We start from the raw sequence: 18668 nt of genomic DNA on the forward strand, positions 1-18668 counted from the left end.
AGGCTAATGTAAGTATTCTGAGCACGTTTAAGGTAGGCGAGGCTAAGCTATGATGTTCAGTATGTTAGGGATGTGTGTGTGTTGTCTACACATATAGATACACACATTTAACATATATATGTATACGCACACACATATATATATATATATGAGAGAGACAAAGTTTCTCTGTTGCCCAGGCTGGAGTGCAGTGGTGCAATAATAGTTCACTGCAGCCTCAAACTCCTGGGCTCAAGCGATCCTCCTGCCTTAGCCTTCCAAGTGGCCACCATGCCTGGCAAATTTTTAATTTTTTTATAGAGATATGGGTCTTGCTATGTTGCCCAGGCTGGTCTGGAACTCCCGGGCTCAAGAGGTCCTCCCTCCTTGGCCTCCCAAAGTGCTGGGATTACAGATGTGAGTCAATATGCCTGGCCTAGGTATATTAAATGCATTTTTACCTTATGATATTTTCAACTTACCATGGGTTTATCAGGACATAGCCCCATAGTAAGTCAAGGAGCATCTATACTTAACACCACTAAACTGTGTGCTTAAGGTAAAAACGATACATTTTAAGTTATGTGTTTTTATCACTACCGAATAAAAAAGAAGACATAGGAAAAAAAGGAATGTAACATTTCATGTGACATCTGACTAGGGGGAATAAAGTCTACAGATTTCCTAGAATAAAAGGGTAGACAGCAGATTGCTCACAGTTTATCACTGGGAGAAGAGAAATTGCTTTCAGGGAAGGGCAGAAACCTTCAGTTTCACTCTCAGGCCTCTGTTTTGTTTGAATTTTTGACACTGAACATCGATTACTTTTCTGATTTTATTAGCTCACAAGAACTTTCTAGTTGTGCATGGGTCGACATCACCCCGTCTCACCACAGCCATGCTACCAGGTCCTACAGACCCTCATGCCTCCATGCTCAGGCTCCTTGGCCCCTAGACTTGCACCCCAGCTACTGATTCATCTCAATCCTTCACTGGCGACTCACTTCACTGGAGCACCCACACAGGCTGAAGCAGCACAGCCACGTGTCTCTGTGGGTCTCTGGCCCTTTTCCCAGCTTCTTCCTGTGCTTGCTCCTGCCACAGGCAGCAGGAGCTGTAGCAGCTGCCACCGCCACACCTCTTCAGCCTCTGGTGGTCAGGCCCGGCTCTGCATTACAGAAAGTTGCCTGACTGTTTAAAATTGATACATAATAGATGCACATCTTTTCAGGGTATATATGATAATTTGATACATTCGTATGATGTGTTAAGATTAAACCGGGGTAATTGAGATATTCATTGCCTTAAATATTTCTTTTCTTCATGCTAGGAACACTTGAATTATTCTATTCTAGGTATTTTGAAATGTACAATAGATTAATGTTAACAATAGTCACCCTGCTGATCTATCAAACACTAGATCTTATTCCTTCTATCTAGCTGTATTTTTATACCTATTAATCAACTTCTCTTCATCGCCCTCACTCCCCTTCCAGGCCTCTGGTAACCACCAAAGTACTTTCTATCTTTAGGAGATCCACTTTTTTAGCTCCCACATACAAGTGAGAACATGCAGTATTTGTCTGTCTGTGCTTGGCTCATTTCATTTCATGTGAAGGCTTCCAGTTCCATCTACGTTGCTGCAAGTGCCAGAATTTCATTACTTTATGACTGAAGAGTATTCCATCGGGTGTATGTACCACATATTCTTTATCCATTTGTTCCTTGACGGGCACTTAGGCTGATTTCATATTTTGCCTATTGTGAAGAGTGTTGCAATAAGCATGAGAACGCAGCTATCTCTTTGATATACTGATTTTCTTTCTTTTGGCTGTATATCCAGTAGTGGAATTGCTGGATCATATTGTGGCAGGCCAGGTCTCACTAACACAGGCCTCCGTAACAACTGTTTCAGGACTGACTGAATGGTTAAGTTAAATATTAAAAGCTAAAAAAAGCCAGTGCCCTTATGTAAAGGCTGGAATGTAACAAAAGCCCACCAAGAGTTTCGCCTAGGCCTTTCCTGAACCTTAAAGCATGATTAAACAAATTTGATTGGGAATCTGAAGAAACTCCCCAGCCCTCCACAAACAAGTTTATTGGGGGTCTGAAGAAACTTCCCAAACCTCCATGATTTAGCAGGAGACAAGATAAGAGTAATCACCGCAGCACTTGGACCCATTTAGATTAAGTAAGTTTACTGAGGCTCCAGAGAAAGGTCTTCAAGACTCAGACCTTAGTTACAGATTAAAAGAAGTTAATCACTTATGTCTTTAGATGAATGCACACTTACACGTAGACATACAGCTTAGAAGGTATATTAGCTCTGGGAACCTTTGTAATTTTGAGTCGGTCTGGCAATAATTTCCAGGCCTTCTCCCTGTATCCGATTATAGAAATAAAAACTCTCCTCCTCCCCAGTTTATCTACATCTCGTTACTGGGTCATAAGAAATAGCAGCCCGACCCTCAGTTTGGTCCGGGAACAAAATGGTAGTTCTATTTTTAGTTTTGTGCGGAACTTCCTTACCATTCTCCATATTGGCTGTAGTAATTTACATTCCCACCAACAGTGAGTGAGCGTTCCCCTTTCTCTGCATCCTTACCAGCATCTGTTATTGCCTGTCTCTTGGTTAAAAGACATTTTAACTGGTGTAAGAGGATATCTCATTGTGGTTTTAATTTACATTTCCCTGATGATCAGTGTTGGTAGGCATTTTTCATATTCCTGTTGGCTATTTGTAGATCTTCTTTAGGGAAATGTCCATTCAGATCTTTAGCCCATTTTAAAATCATATATATACATGTATATACACATACATATATATGTATATATACATATATACACATGTGTGTATATACATGTATATATGTATATACATATATACGTATACATACATACGTATACACATACATATATGTATATATACATATATACATACACACGTATATATACATACACACACGTATATATACATATATAATATATATTGCTATTAAGTTGTTAGAGCTCCTTATATATTCTGGTTTTTAATTCCTTGTCATATGAATAGTTTGCAAGTATTTTCTCCCATTCTGTGGGTTGTCTCTTCACTCTTGATTCTTTCTTTTGCTGTGCAGAAGCTTTTTAGCTTGATGTAATCCCATTTGTCTATTTTTGTTTTAATTGTCTGTGCCTTTGAGGTTTTACACAAAAAAATCTTCACCCATACCAATGCTCTGGAACATTTCTCCAATGTTTTCTTTTAGTAATTTCCTAGTTTATGGTCTTAGATTAAAGTGTTTATGCCATTTTGATTTGATTTTTGTGTATGGTAAGAGATAGGGGGTCTAGTTTCATTCTTCTGCATACGGTTGTCTGCCTGACTTCTTTGGACAACCTCTTTCGCTGGATCTGGTCAAGTTGGTTAACAGCACCTTTTTCCTGCTTGGGAGAAAACATCATTAGCTGAGGCATTTCCGGACAGCAATCGTGGAAAACATACAGCCTTCAGAGCTTTGATACTAGGAGTCCTCTAATCAGAAGTTGTGGTCCTTTGAGGTATTGGAGCAACTTACAGAAGCAATGGCCAGCCTGGCTCTAAGTATGAGAGATTATAGGGTGCCACTTGTTGGGATGGGCGTCATCAGACGGAGGGTTTGGATGACACAAGAGGCAGTCTAAAGTAAGTTATATGTGAAAGACGAAATCCTCTTCTCCCATTTTCCATGTCTTATCCTCCCATTTTCCATGTCTTACTTTCCTCTGTAAATATCAGCTCACTTCAGGGCCGGGCGCGGTGGCTCAAGCCTGTAATCCCAGCACTTTGGGAGGCCGAGACGGGCGGATCACGAGGTCAGGAGATCGAGACCATCCTGGCTAACACGGTGAAACCCCGTCTCTACTAAAAAATACAAAAAAACTAGCCGGGCGAGGTGGCGGGTGCCTGTAGTCCCAGCTACTCGGGAGGTTGAGGCAGGAGAATGGCGTGAACCCAGGAGGCGGAGCTTGCAGTGAGATCCGGCCACTACACTCCAGCCTGGGCGACAGAGCAAGACTCAGTCTCAAAAAAAAAAAAAAAAAAAAATCAGCTCACTTCAAACACTGTAACAACCTACTTTGGGAGATTTCCTCCCAGCTTCTCCCAGTGACCTCTGGATTTCTGGAGATATTCTGCTTGACATCTTGGCATTTGAGTCCCTATCACAGGAAATCTTCAAAGTCACACAAATCCACATTACCAACCAGGGGAATGCCCAGCATCCTATACAGAGGGAGTGCCTGTGTCTGGTCTCCATTCCAATGGGAGGAATTGGAGTTGACATGGTGGTAACTCATATTAAGTCTGGAACAGCTATAACTCCAGGCTTCTGCTGCCCAAGAGGAAAGATATGATAGGGTACACCACCTCTGTTTCTCAAGGAGCCACCCTCCATGAAACTGGACACATTACTCTTTCTTCTCTGCCTCTTAGAAGTCGTATAACTTCCAGATGGTTTTTTTGTCTCTCCTAATCCCAGTTTCTTCCTGAGACACGCTGTGGGGGCACTTCCAGAGTGTTTGAGGATTAATGGAGAGCCAGGTGCCTGCTGGTGCATGGCAGGTACTCAGCACCCTAGCAGAGATTCAGCCCCCTACTCTTGCCATCTGGAAAGTCACTTTTCAAATTGTTGATTATGCTTGTCCACTATAAGACCTGTAGGCATACATAAAACTGACATGTAAACTCCCAAAGAAGAAGAGAATTTTTCCTCACACTCTCATGAAACAAGATTAAATAAATAGAAACATATTCAGTCTCCAGCTGTGGCTGAATCTGGCCAAGGTGGCCTCCCCCTTGTCACAAGGAGACTCCCCAACTGTGGCTGTGGTGCCCCATTTTCCATGTACCCCATTTCCCATGTGCCATATGGTGCCTTTATATAAAGTTTCACATTCTTCAATTATAGTGTTTAAAAGGGAAAACATCAATTTGCTTCCCTTGAATTTCTGATTAACTGGAATAATCTCTCCATTTCCTTTTTAAAATTTTGTTTTATGTGGTAAATATACGTATGCATTAGTCTGCTCTCATGCTGCTCTGAAGAAATACCAGAGACTGGGTAATTTATAAAGGAAAGAGGTTTAATTGACTCACAGTTCTGCACAGCTGGGGTGGCCTCAGGAAACTTACAATCATGGCAGAAGACGCCTACTCATAGGGCAGCAGGGGAGAAAAATGCAGAGTGAAGGGGGGAAAGCCCCTTATAAAACCACAGACTTCAGGAGAACTCACTCACTATCATGAGAACAGCGTGGGGGAACCACCCCCATGAACTAATCATCTCCTGCAACATGTGGGGATCATGGGAACTACAATTCAAGATGAGATTTGGGTGGGGGCACAGCCAAACCATATCAACATTACATAAAATTTTCCATTTTAACCATATTAAGTATATATGTAGTTCAGCGGCATTAGGTTCGGTGGCATTCTCATTGTTGTGTGACCCTCACCACCATTCATCTCCTGATCTTTTTCATCTTCCCAAACTGGAACTGTACCCATTAAACACTCGCTCTCCATTCCCTGCTCACTCAGCCCTTGGCAACAACCATTCTGTTTTTCATCTCTGTGCGTTTGACTCCTATACGTGGAATTATATTTGTCCTTTTGTGTCTGATGTATTTCACTTAGCATAACGTCTTCAAGGCTCATCTGTGTTGCAGCACATGTCAGAATTTTCTCCATCCATTTTTGCAAAGAGAAGCTTGTTCTCCACTGCGGTTGTTCATGCTGCTTTACGCCGTTAGTCCTTTGTTCCCTTTCACTGTCAGGAAGAGGCAGACGGAAGGAGCATGACTGATCCACCCAGGCCTTCACATCTGTGTCCCTCTGAGCAGCTTTTTTTCCCAATTATGAGGGTTACCTTGGCAACTAATCGCTTTTCTAATTCTTTTTAAGGTTGTGAACTGATGACCAAATTACAAGGGCAAAAGATGGCAAAGATTGAGCATACATGTATGGAAGGGGACATTGTAATGATTTTATAAAATACAAAATGATTCTGATGTGTTTTGTACATTTCATACTTAATTTAAGAAATATCTTTGAGCACCCAACCAGGCACTGTGCTAGGTGTGGGATACAATGGGGAGCAAAAACAGATGTAGCGTACATTGAACCTGCAGGCTCTAGGGGGACAGACATTGATCCAAATAATCACAAACACAGCTCAACTGCTTGGAAGAAAGACCAGGTTTTTATAAAGCATAGTCCAAAGGCCCCAGCCTAGACTACGACATAGGAAAGATGTCCCCAAAGAAATAATACATGAACTGAGACCGGAAAAATGAGTGAGATTTGAGCAAGGAGCTTGGGAAGAGACAGAGGCAGCTCAGTGTAGCTGAGGAAGTATTCAGCGTGGTGTCAGAGCAGATAAGACATTCGTCTGCTTCCTAGAATGATCCAGAAACTCCCTGTGTTTCCTCTGGGAACAGAGGACAATGTACCTTGCCTTTTGGCAGGTAGAGGCCAAGGTAGGGATAACACTGAGCTGGAAAACACCTTTATTTTTGGGTTTGGTCTGTTCCTTCCCTGGGACAATATGTTTCAGAGGCAGGACACTGAACTGGTCTTAACCATGTCAGTGACCTGGAGTTGAGGTGGTAGGTGAGGTCAGAGCCTGGATCGGGGGTGGGGGATCAGGATGTATATGACTGGCCGGGTGGCCTCTGGGAACATGGGAGAGAGGGTCCAGCTTTAGAGAAAGATGGGAGCCAAGAACTAAAATCACAGTCTGGGCTTTAACCATCAGCTGGTGCTTAGGACAATGCATTCATAGCTGAGGGCTTTCTGGAGGCGACGGTCTGCGTTGGGGCTAGAACAGCATTGTGGCCAGAAGGCCCCAAGGCCATCATCAAGTTACATAGAAAGACCGCCCTCAGATAGAAAGTTTCCCAATGATTCACTGGAAGGACTCCCAAAACTCAGATTATGCTTATGGTTACAGCTCATTACAGTGGAAGAATAAATATTAAAATCAGCAAAGGGAAAAGGCATGGGGGTAAAGTCCCGGAGAGACCAGGCATACGCTCCAGGTGTCCTCTCCCACTAGAGCTGCACGACAGGACTTACTTCTCCCAGTAATGATGTGACACAACCTATAGGAAGCATTGCCAATCAGGGAGGCTCCCTCAAGCCTTGGGGTTCAGGGTTTTTATTGACAATTGGGCACATAGGCATGGAATGCTCATGTGGCTGATCTCAGTTATTCAGTCTCCAATCCTTCCAGAGGTCACACTGATATAGCATAGCCCCAGGCCCCCACCAAAAATTGGATTGTTAACATATACTGTCCAGCATGGGCCAAGGCCTCAGGTACACAAAGATACTGTTACCAGGCAGGATATTCCAGGGCTTGGAATTTGTCTCCCAGGCTGCAGTCAAGAGCCAGTTTCTTTGGAATCTGCAGGGTTGGGACAACCCAAACCTGCTGCACTAACCCTTTACTGCACAAACATGAATGCTGACTTATGGTCAGTGCAAGATGTTTGAGAGGAAAAAGTATCACAAAAAGAGAAAATGTGCCTTTGATAATTATCATCCTTTACAAAATTCTGGTTTGCCTTTTCCTTGAACCTTAGTTCCCCACTACTTGTGAAAGGCCACCCCAGCTTCCATGTTACTGTGGCCAGATCCCCTCACCATCCGTGCCTGTCACCTTGCCTGAATTGGGCTGCACTGAGGAAGAGAAGGAGAAATCAAATCAGCCCTGATCAGATATGTTATCCCCCACTTTGTAGTCACTATGAGACTGGGCTGGCTCTGCAATGATGCATACAGAAATCTGTGGGTTGCTCCCAGGGTTCATTCCAGCACTTGCTGTACACAGCTCGCAGATGGTGTTTGCAAGATATTTTATCCCCCACCTTTGCAGTTGCTGTGAAACTAGGCTACCCACTGTCTCCCCTCCACTTGCAGAATACCCTCCAACACCCCCCACCACCACCACCAAATAATGCTTATCTTAGCATTCAGAAATTTTCTTTATTAATTACAGGCCTCAGCATTTTACCAAACTGCTTCCACTTGCAACTTCTTAAAGGCAACTGAGCAAAAAGGACAACTATTTTCCCTGTGAATGTTTTAAATATACTTTAACAAAACAAAATGGGTTTGAAACAGAATAAAAAGCAATTTTCACCAGTTCTTCTTCCCCGCTCCCCACTTCACCAAATATTCCTGTCATGCATGTTATTGTTGTCTCACTTGGCAGTGAGATAATTTTCAGTTACAAATAAAAGTGCCTTTGAGTTTGCATTTACTGTATCTTCTCTTAGGTAAAGTCTTGCAGAGATACAATGTCAATCACACAAACTACTTCAGTTGTAGGTGTGTCTCTGCATTAAGACTTTTTGGTATCTAAAATTGTTTCACATTTTCAGCCTCTCAGTAGGGCTGCAGGTTAGCACTACTCAGAGGTGATGTTCTGCACACTGGTATGGTGGACTGGTCACTATCTCTCTGTTTAATTACTGCCAATGCCTACCAGTTATTAAGGACGTTGACTGTCACATCGCACTCTTTCTAGAAAGTGTGAGCCTAGGAGGCCCTGAGTTATACCCTGTTGAGTACATCAATTCTAAAATAACAAGATCTTCCTCATTCAACATCAGCAGAACAAAAGGCTTCACTCTAGGTGCCCTGCGCAGAACCCAGAAGAGTTCACAATTTCAGAGCACTTCATGAAATCACTATTAGTGTTTATGGTGACCTACCTCTTGTAGAGTTTTGTTTTAGAGACTTTGCTCACCACTTGCAAATATGTGTATATCCACAGTCCCATCATGTGTTACGGTCCGGATTTAGTTGCTTATTGTGTGATAAGGATGCAAGTCTCCTCAAAGGCATGTTCCTAATCAGGGCTTTAAGTCATAAAGGACGAAAGGCTATGGGGAGCTCTCCAACTGTGAAGTGAAGAATTCCCTGCGCCAACACTTCCTCAACTCATGCTCTACAGAATGGGGTAGGTACACTGAAAAGAGAACTCAGGCTCAAAAGCCTTTGGGATGTAGTGGGTCGAGCAGTCTTCCTTATTTCAGGGCTTTACAGAGTCTTTAATATACTCACACAGATTGCAAATATGCCAGGGAGCCATAGTATGTAAAGTTTCTAATATATCTGGCCCAAGAATATAGCATGTGTGTGTGTGTGTGTGTCTCACAATGTCCAGCTCCTGGTCTTGCATATTATTACTATTATTTGCGTAAGTATATACAATATGTGATATATAATGTTATTTGCATAATTTATGTGCTATAAAATGTACAACTGGATGGATTTTACTCCTAGGTGTAACATCTCTTTACCACCAGCCAGATTAAGACACAGAGCATTCCCATCTTCTCAGAAAGCTTCCTCATGTCCCTTCCAGTCAATACTTCTATGCCCTTCCCTGACTTCCCTGACTTCTACCCCTGACTTCCCTCTCTTCCCTAACTTCTATCACCGTAGATGAGTTTTCTCTGTTCTTAAACGTCTTAGAAAGTGAATCATAATACTCTAGGTAATCCTGTGTCTAGCCTCTATTGCTTAACATGCTTCAAGATTCAGCCATATTGTTACATGAAGCAGTTGTATTTTTCATGTTTTTGTTTGTTTGTTTTGAGGTCTTTCTATGCTGCCCCGGCTGGCCTTGAATTTCAGGGCTCAAATGATCCTCCCACCTCAACCTCCCAAGTAGCTGGGATTACAGGTGCTTGCCACTGCACCCAGCTGAAGCAGTACTTCTGAAACAATAGTTTTATCCCTCTTTGTCATGGTCCCCAAAGCAGGAAGGATACAGAGGACCTATTAGAAGTGACTTCACGGGCACGTTCATTGCTCTGACACAATCACAGGAATCAACCCGTGTGTGAGCACCCACCTGTGGCAACAAGAGACTTACTTTACAGTGAATTCATTCCAGTATTCCTCTGTCAACTGTGAAGCAAAACTGGAGGCCTGTCTTTGTAAAATTTTAAACACTTTTTATTTTAAGTTTTTATTTTTGTATTTTCTTTATTGGGAAGTCAATGTTGTATTACATCTTGGGACACCTGTACAAACCTTAATTAGAACATGAATAATCCTTCATTTTCTCCCTCATATGCTGGGGGAATGAAAATGAGTGGAAGACAGTAAGGCAGAGAGGTGAGCTCAAGGCTATTCACTTGCTCCAACAAATATTCAATAAGCATTGATTGAATGCCTAACACCACACTCAATTCTAGAGACTAAAAAAAAAAAAGAAAAGAAAAATAGATGGTCATTACCCTCCAAGTGCTCAGAGGCAAATAGTTAAAACTGGCACCGAGTTCAGTGCCTTAATGCACTGTGAGTCCCTACCACAGGATTCTGTTTCTCATTGGTGGTCCTGACTACACGGCAGTACCATTACCTGATGTGTGACTGTCCCCAACTAGAATTAAGTGAGAGGGGACTGTGTTTTATTCATTTTTGGCCACCAGCTTCTTCAAAATGCCTGGTTTATTCAAAGAAGCCATTCCACAATGAATGAATGAATGAATGAATGATGGAAGAAACGGCAGTGTCCTCATCCTGTCTCCACTGGTTTTTAGCCATGTAAGGTTGGACACATTCTGTGACTGGCCCTCGCTTGTTTTCTAATCGGTGAAATGGAGGTAGCCACACTTCTCTTGCAGGGTAGTTGGTAGGATTGAAAAGGCTACCTTGGTGAAGACTCTATCCTGGGCTGACACTTAGCAGATGTTCAGAACTATCAGAACATGAGGAAGAAAATCATGAACTAATGGTGTCTTCTGACCCATTATAGACTGAAGGAGGATGGACATATAGGAGTTTCCAGCCCTGATGACCTTTGTCCTCCATAAAGGAGGTCAGCCACTGAAGTGGGAGTAGACAGGTGAGCAGAGGCTGGGACAGCATGGGGGTTGTTTGGGGAAGTTTCGACATTGTGCATGAGAGTCATACGTGAAAGGTTTGTTAAGCTGTAACTTACAGAGTGGTTCCATTTTCCCCAGCTGAATTCAGAGAGACCATGTGGAGTGCTGCCTGGAGTTGAGTGATGGAGGTAACAGGCAAGGTGGAGGGACAACAGGCCTGCAGAGCCTATTTACCCAAGAGGAGTGACTGAGGAATTTACCCACCCTGAAACGGGGTGTATAGGGAGGGAAGCAAAGATCGTTGAGGACAAAAGACAGGCTTTCTAGAAAGAAGGCATGTGAAAGAGTCGCAAGGACATGAAGATTCGAGTGTGAGAAGGCCCTCTGAAATTCACATATTGAAATCCTAACCTCTGGACCTCAGCCAGTGACTGTATTTGAAGACAGGGTCTTTAAAGAGGTAGTTAAGTTAAAATAAGACAGTATGGGTGGATCCTAACCCAACACAACTGGTGTCCTTACAGGAAGAAGAGATGAAGACAGAGACACACTCAGAGGGGAGACCATGTGAGGATACAGGAAGAAGACGGCCGTCAGCAAGCCAAGGAGAGAGGCCTCAGGGGAAACCAAGCCTGCTGACACCTTGATCTTGGACTTCCAGTCCCAAAAACTTAGAGAAAATACATTCTGTTCTTTAAGCCAACCAGTTTGTGGTACCTTGTTATGGCAGTCCTTGCAAACTAACACAGGGGGAGATGATGGCATTTAGGACATTAGAGTAGAGGCAATTCAAGGTCTGGTAGGAATTTGGGAGTTGCAGGGGGACAGTGCACAGCTGTCACTTGCACCATATTGTAAACTCCTGGAGAAGTCACATTTTTTTTTTTACAGCTTTATTGAGGTGTAATTAACACACAGTGAACTGCATGTACGGTTGGCCCTTGGCATCTGGGCTTTGCATCCCTGGATTCAACCAACCAGGGATCAAAAATATTTTTAAATAAATAAATAAAATACAAATTTAAAAACAATACAGTATAACAATTTTTTACATTGTGTTAACATTACATTCCATGTTATAAGTAATCTAGAGATGATTTAAAGTATACCAAAGGATGTGCATAGGTTATGAGCAAATACTATGCCATTTTATTTCGAAGGCTTAAGCATCTGCAGATTTTAGTATTCACAGGAAGTCCTAGCACCAACCCCCATGGTACTGAAGAATAACTGTATTTTAAATGTACATTTTGATAAGTTTTGACATAAACACACACACACATACACACACACATATATACCCATGGAGCCATCACAATGAAGATAAATGAACATATCTATATTCCTAAAAGTTTCCTGCATCTCTTTGTAATCTCTCCCTTACGATCCACCCTGACCTCCCTCCCATCCCCAGACAACTGCTGATATGCTTTGTGTCACTATAGTTGTTTTCATTTTCTAGAATTTGATGTAAATGGAATAATATGGGAATAATATGATATGTACTCTTTTTTGTTGGTCTGGCTTCTTAATAAATTGCATCTCAATCATCTCTTTATACCCAGGGCTAAGCATGGTCATCCAATCAAAAAATCAACAAATATTTTAGAGTGCCTGCTAGGTGCTTGGTGTTGGCAAAACTATTCCAGATACATAATAGTTGTTTAATAAATGCTGGGTGAATAGTTCAGTGGATCCAAGTAACATAGACTCTATTTTTCACTGAGATATAATTCATATATCATAAAATCAATCATTTTAAAGTGGCCAATTTAGCGGTTTTTAATATATTTACAAAGTTGTACAACCATCACTGCTATCTAATTTCAGAACATTTTCTTCACCCCCAGGAGAAATCCTATACCCAATCCAACTCACTCCCCATTTGTTCCTCTCCCCAGCCCCTGGGAACCATAAGTCTACTCTCTCTATATAGAGGGGTACCTACTCTGGGCATTTCATATAAATGGAATCATATCGTGAAGGCTGTCAGAATCAAAATGGAATCACTTGTGTCAAAACCCTCAGAATTAGAGCCAGGGAAGTCCAGGAAGAGCAGATTCTCATGCACATACCTGATAATAAAAACTATCACCAAAGACTCTGCAAAAACCACAACCTTGCACAAAGGCTACCACAGCCTTACACATAAAACGTGTTTCTTCAAGGACATCTTCCCAGCAACAGCCTGTCCAACTTTGAACTGGCACCACCCTTGTTATTGATCCTTGTAGCCTAATATAATTATTTTAATTTAAATTATATGATCCTCTGCATTTTTCCTTTAAAAACCTTTGTCTTCTTTTATTTCCCCAAATATATCTGCCATATTCCCATTGCAATGCTTATTCTCAAACAAATATCTTCTATTTTTCAGAGTCTCTCTCTCTCTCTGTCTGTCTGTTATTTAGGTTTTGACATAATTTGGTGTCAGAAGTGAGATTGAAGCTGGCTCACCTTGGACAGATGGACAACCCCTGAAATTGAGTGAATTGCATGCCCTGAGCTCTTTGGAGCTCTCCACTTCCATGGCTCACCTTTTCTGCCCTGGTGAATCTCCTCTCACATTCCTGGACTCCCTCTTTTTGGTGAGTTCTTTTGACTTTATTTGGATCTATTTTGGTTATAAGGCTACTTAAATTTAAAAATCTTACATTTCTCTTGGGACTATAAAAGTCTATTCTGGCAAGCCCTTTCTGGTATAAAGATGAGTGTCTTTCTAGTTTGAGTACTTTGGTTTCTATAAAATTTGCATTCTGTCTGTGAGTCATGTCTTTTCTTGTAAATTTACCTTTTTTTTTTTTCTGCTGACCTGGTTTAACATTTTCTTTGATCTGTATGCCTGGCTTAAAAGTTTTGTGAGCACTCTTATTTTGATTTCATTTTGATTTGGTTACGCTTGTCTGTAAATAATTTGGCTTTTTAAACATTTTTTTCTCTCTGTTAACTTGTGAAAGTCTTCTGGGAGCAAAGCGTTCAGAATAGTGGGTGCAGAATAGCCAATGAAAAGCTGATGCGACTATTCCAAAGACTACATGAAATTTACAAAGGTGTGATAGTCCTCATGTGATGCTGTCAGTCATGATTCTGGTTATCCTGAATGCAATAAAAATAACTAATTTCCTCATCAAGTGTGAGCTCACATTAGATTTTTAACCATGACTAACTTGAACTTTTGTCATCCATAGTTATTGCTTTTATCTTTCTCTAAAAGCATTTATAACCAGTTGTAATCCAAAATTGCTTTTCATGGAAAAAGCTCTAACAAGTAGTTTTTTTTGAGAGGGAGTCTCCCTCTGTCACCAGGCTGGAGTGTGCAGTGGCTTGATCTCGGATCACTGCAAGCTCCGCCTCCCGGGTTCATGCCATTTTCCTGCCTCAGCCTCCCCAGTAGCTGGGACTACAGGCGCCCACCACCACGCTCGGCCAATTTTTGTGTTTTTAGTAGAGATGGGGTTTCACCATGTTGGCTAGGATGGTCTCAATCTCTTTATCTTGTGATCAGCCTGCCTCGGCCTCCCAAAGTGCTAGGATTACAGGCATGAGCCACCGTGCCCAGCCTGCCTACAAGAACTCTTAAATACAGGTTCCTGATAACTTTTATATCCATGGACTAAATAAATACTTCTGAACTCTAATAAAACTGATAGGTTCATAAAACTCCTCATCAAGATCAAAGAAAGCAAAACCTAATTACATAAAATTGAGTAAGTAATAAACAAAATGTTTCTATGACTGTTAGGTGGAACATAGTTGGTTCTCTGCCTAAATGTTTTGTTTTTCAAATTTAAGGAAACTTTTTCTCTTAAGCTGTCTACAGTTTACAGTAATTTGGTCAAGTATACTTTTATAAACAAAAGTATAAGCAATTACTTTTTCTCCCTACTCAATTTCTCCAAAATTTGGAAACTATTCATGAATATTTTTATTTTTTATGACAGCATAATTTTTTGCATAAATTCAATAAGGATGTGCTGTGTTTATAACAGGACACAAGTGAAAACATTCATTATAGTACCAAGGTTTTGACTGGGATGTCACAGTTAGATTGTTTATAAGTACAACAGGTGAAATCTGAAGTCTGCCTTGAAAGGTTTTAAAATCTGAGATTCCTGTGCAATCAGTCACTATCCTTGTTGCACTTTGTAAATGATCAGACGAAAATCAATGAAACCAAACTTATTTTACAAACAAATTTGCCTCACTCTGGTTATCTTTGATAAAAATGAAAAAAAGAAAACCTATAAAGCAAAAAATTATGTTTCCAGAAACATATATATTATACCTGTTAGTCCTGTGCATTATTTTCAAGTTTTTATTCCTTACCTATAGACTGGGCTAGATCCTGAATTCTTCTAGGTTCCTCCAATCCACTTTTTTTCCCATGGAATTACTAAAAATGGGAATCTCTCTGCTTCTGCAGCCCTATAAACTGAAATTAAATTTTAAGGGACAAGTTGCATGTCTGATGGAGGGGCTACATGGCAAGTTCATCAGACCACCTGATGCCATAACCAAACACACTCTAGCTGCAATCCAGGATATAACGTTGCTGGCTTCATGCTGTGGACAGCTTTTCCCAAGGTGACAAAACAAGAGCCCTCATCGTAATGAGACTCCAGCTCCTCTTAGTTTTTTCTCATTTATGCCTAGCTCTTTCGCTTGGCAGGATAATCATGTAATTAAAGTTTTACAGATACTACTGGGGGTACCTTGACAGAATCTGACCTAAAAATATTTTAGTCCACCTATTGGGAGGCTGAGGTGGGAGAATCGCTTGAACCTGGAAGGTGGTGGTTGCAGTGAGCCGAGATCGTGCCACTGCACTCCAGCCTGGGTGACAGAGCAGGACTCCGTCTCAAAATATATATATACATATATATTTTAGTCCACCTAACAAGTAACTTTAACACTATCCTCAATACATCATTGCTCATTCTGCTTTAATTCAACCCAGTCATGAGATACTAGATGACAGAAATACTCTGTAGTATCTATTGGTTAAATAAGAAAATATCTGTGCTATTGCTAATATTACATGCTGTACCTGGATAAATTTCTCTGGGAACGTTGAGACTCAAATATGCAAAATAATAAAACAGGCCACATCATTACAACAGGTCTCATCTAATTCACCATAGTAATTTGATTTACTCAATTGGTTGCCTTTAAACCTAGACTCATGGCTCAAATTTGTTACATAAACTGAGATTATCATATTACTATTATTTTTACTTCGTATTTTCTTTTCTTTTCCTTTTTTTTTTGTTTTTAACTTTGTACCCATTGCTTGTCAAATTTCTACAACACAAATCCTAACAAAAGAATGCTAGCCCAGCACTTTGAGATGATAATCAATGTTCATGGAACAGATAAAATTAAACCTAACAATGAACTGCAGGTAGACTTGAAAGCCACTCTTTCAGAAATTCCCTGTGGCTCAAATGTGGCTAAAAGAGTTTTGACACTGACTCCTAGTTGTCAATCACTCCCTCCATTGTGGGACCAGATCAACCCACGTCAGGTCCATTCTGGCACCAATATATAACCAAAACCTAACTACAGGATTATTGATGAGCAACATGTTCAAAGAAATATCTCAATCAAAAGGAGAAAGTGTAAAAGTTCTGAAAATCAAAATGAAGTCACTTGTGTGAAAATCCTGACAAATAGAGCCAGTGAAAGCCATAAAGGAAAAGATCTCACACATGTCTATCTGGTAACAAGAACTACCACAAAAGACTCTGCAAAAACCACAACACTGCAAACAGGCCACCACAATCTTACGCATAAAAAAGTGCTGCTGCCATGGCATCTGTCCAGCTACTGCCTGTGCAGCCTTGGACTTGCGTTATCCTTGTGATCCTTGTAGCCAAGGATAATTGTTTCCAAATAACTTATATAATCCTCTTCACTTTTTTCTTTTAAAGCCCTTGTCTTCCTTTACCTTCCCAAATATGCTTACTGTATTTTTATTGCAATGCTTACTCTGAAACAAATATCATTTAATTTTAGAGAGTCCCTCTCTCTCTCTGTTGTTTAAATTCTAACAACACAATATGCAGCTGTCTTTGCCTGTCTTTTCATTGAGCTAAGGTTTCCAGGGTTCTTCAATGTGTAGCATGTGCCAGTATTTCATTCATTTTTATGGCTGAAGATTATTCCATTATGTAGCTATGGCTCATTTTGTTTAGCTAGTCATCAGCTGATGATGGACATCTGGCTCTTTTCTACTTTTTGACAATTATGAGTAACATTGCCATGACCACTCAATTACAAGTTTTCTGTGAACACATGTCTTCAATCCTTGAGTATATACCTAGAAGTGAAATTGCTGGGTTATATGGCAATTCTATCGTTAATCTTTTTTTAGGAATAGTCAAACTGTTTTCCAAATGACTGTACTATTGCCCTCCCACCAGCAATGTCCGCTTCCTCGCCAACAATTGTTATTGTCTCTGTTTTGAATTCGAGCCATTTTTGTGGGTGTGAGTGGTTTCTCATTGTGGTTTTGATTTGCATTTCCCAGAGGAATATGTTGAGTATCTTTTTATTTGCTTCTTGGTAATGCAAGCTCTTATTAATCTATTAATTAATCCATGTATTCGAGTCCCAGCTGTGTCAATTATGTGTGGTCTTGGACAAGTTATTTTACTTCTCTGAACTCAGTTTTCTCATTCATAAGGTGGAAATAATAATCTCTGTCTTATGGGATTGTTGAAAGGACTAGAATGAATATATGCAAAGCTCTTGGCAGAAATTAAGAACTCAATGAAGACAGAAGAGATGTAAGTCAACATAATAAGTAAGTCAAATGATGCTGGAGTTGGGTCTTGGAAGGAAAGCAACATTCTAATAGGTAGCGATACAAAGAAAAGAGATTCCAACCAGAATGAGTGTGAACAAAGAGGAAGCCACAGTACAGTGGGATGTGAGCAATTACTGAAAACTCTGCATAGATTTGGCTAGAGTAGTAGAGTTCTCCTTCAAGAGGAGCAGTGGCAGAAAAAGGATTGGAGGGAAGGATGGACTCAGACACAGAGGGCAACAGGATAAGGGCAAGGGATGTGTGTCTTCTTGGAGTCCACCATGTGCTGCCCTGCTGTTGTCTGGGGACTGGGTGAAAGTCAGTATTGCCCTGCTCAGGACTAAGAGACATTGCTACCATTGGCACTGCTTGGATGTTCCTGATGCTCCAGAACTTCAATCACTTGGAAATTACAAGGGTTTTGATGCTCTGTACCAGAAATGGGGCAAAAGCCGAATATATATTTATTTCTCCTTATATGTATATATATATATAGAGAGAGATGGGGTCTTGCTTGTTGCTCAGGCTGGTCTTGAGCTACTCCTGGCCTCAAGCAATCCTCTTCCTGGCCTCCCAAAGTGCAGAGATTCATATATATATTTCTTATTATGTATTATGTCATAATCTCATATTATTTTTATCTGACCCATCAAATTCTGCTGGAAGGATCTGGTATCACATCTTAGTATGGACTTAGCCAGTGAGTCCCTCTGTTATTTCTCTAGAGATATCTTCACCCTCAGCAATCCTCCTGAAAGATGCTCATCCTGATTGCAGCACTATTCACAGTAGCAAAGACTTGGAACCAACCCAAATTCCCATCAATGATAGATTGGATAAAGAAAATGTGGCACATATACACCGTGGAATACTATCCAACCATAAAAAAGGGTGAGTTCATGTCCTTTGCAGGGACATGGATGAAACTGGAAACCATCATTCTCAGCAAACACACAGAAACAGAAAACCAAACATCAAATGTTCTCACTCATAAGTGGGAGTTGAACAATGAGAA

At 40.9% G+C, this 18668-nt stretch overlaps 1 long non-coding RNA gene across 1 annotated transcript; it reads left to right on the forward strand.

Annotated features, from left to right (window-relative positions):
* Positions 1-13146: 13146 nt before the first annotated feature.
* On the forward strand, positions 13147-18240 carry LOC117075182. The gene is made up of 3 exons (XR_004433873.1): positions 13147-13433; positions 16171-16246; positions 17456-18240. It is a non-coding gene; the product is annotated as an uncharacterized LOC117075182 (long non-coding RNA).
* Positions 18241-18668: the final 428 nt, after the last annotated feature.

This window comes from Trachypithecus francoisi, unplaced genomic scaffold (genome assembly GCF_009764315.1).
Source record: "Trachypithecus francoisi isolate TF-2019V2 unplaced genomic scaffold, Tfra_2.0 Lachesis_group5, whole genome shotgun sequence".
Taxonomy (NCBI): Eukaryota; Metazoa; Chordata; class Mammalia; order Primates; family Cercopithecidae; genus Trachypithecus; species Trachypithecus francoisi.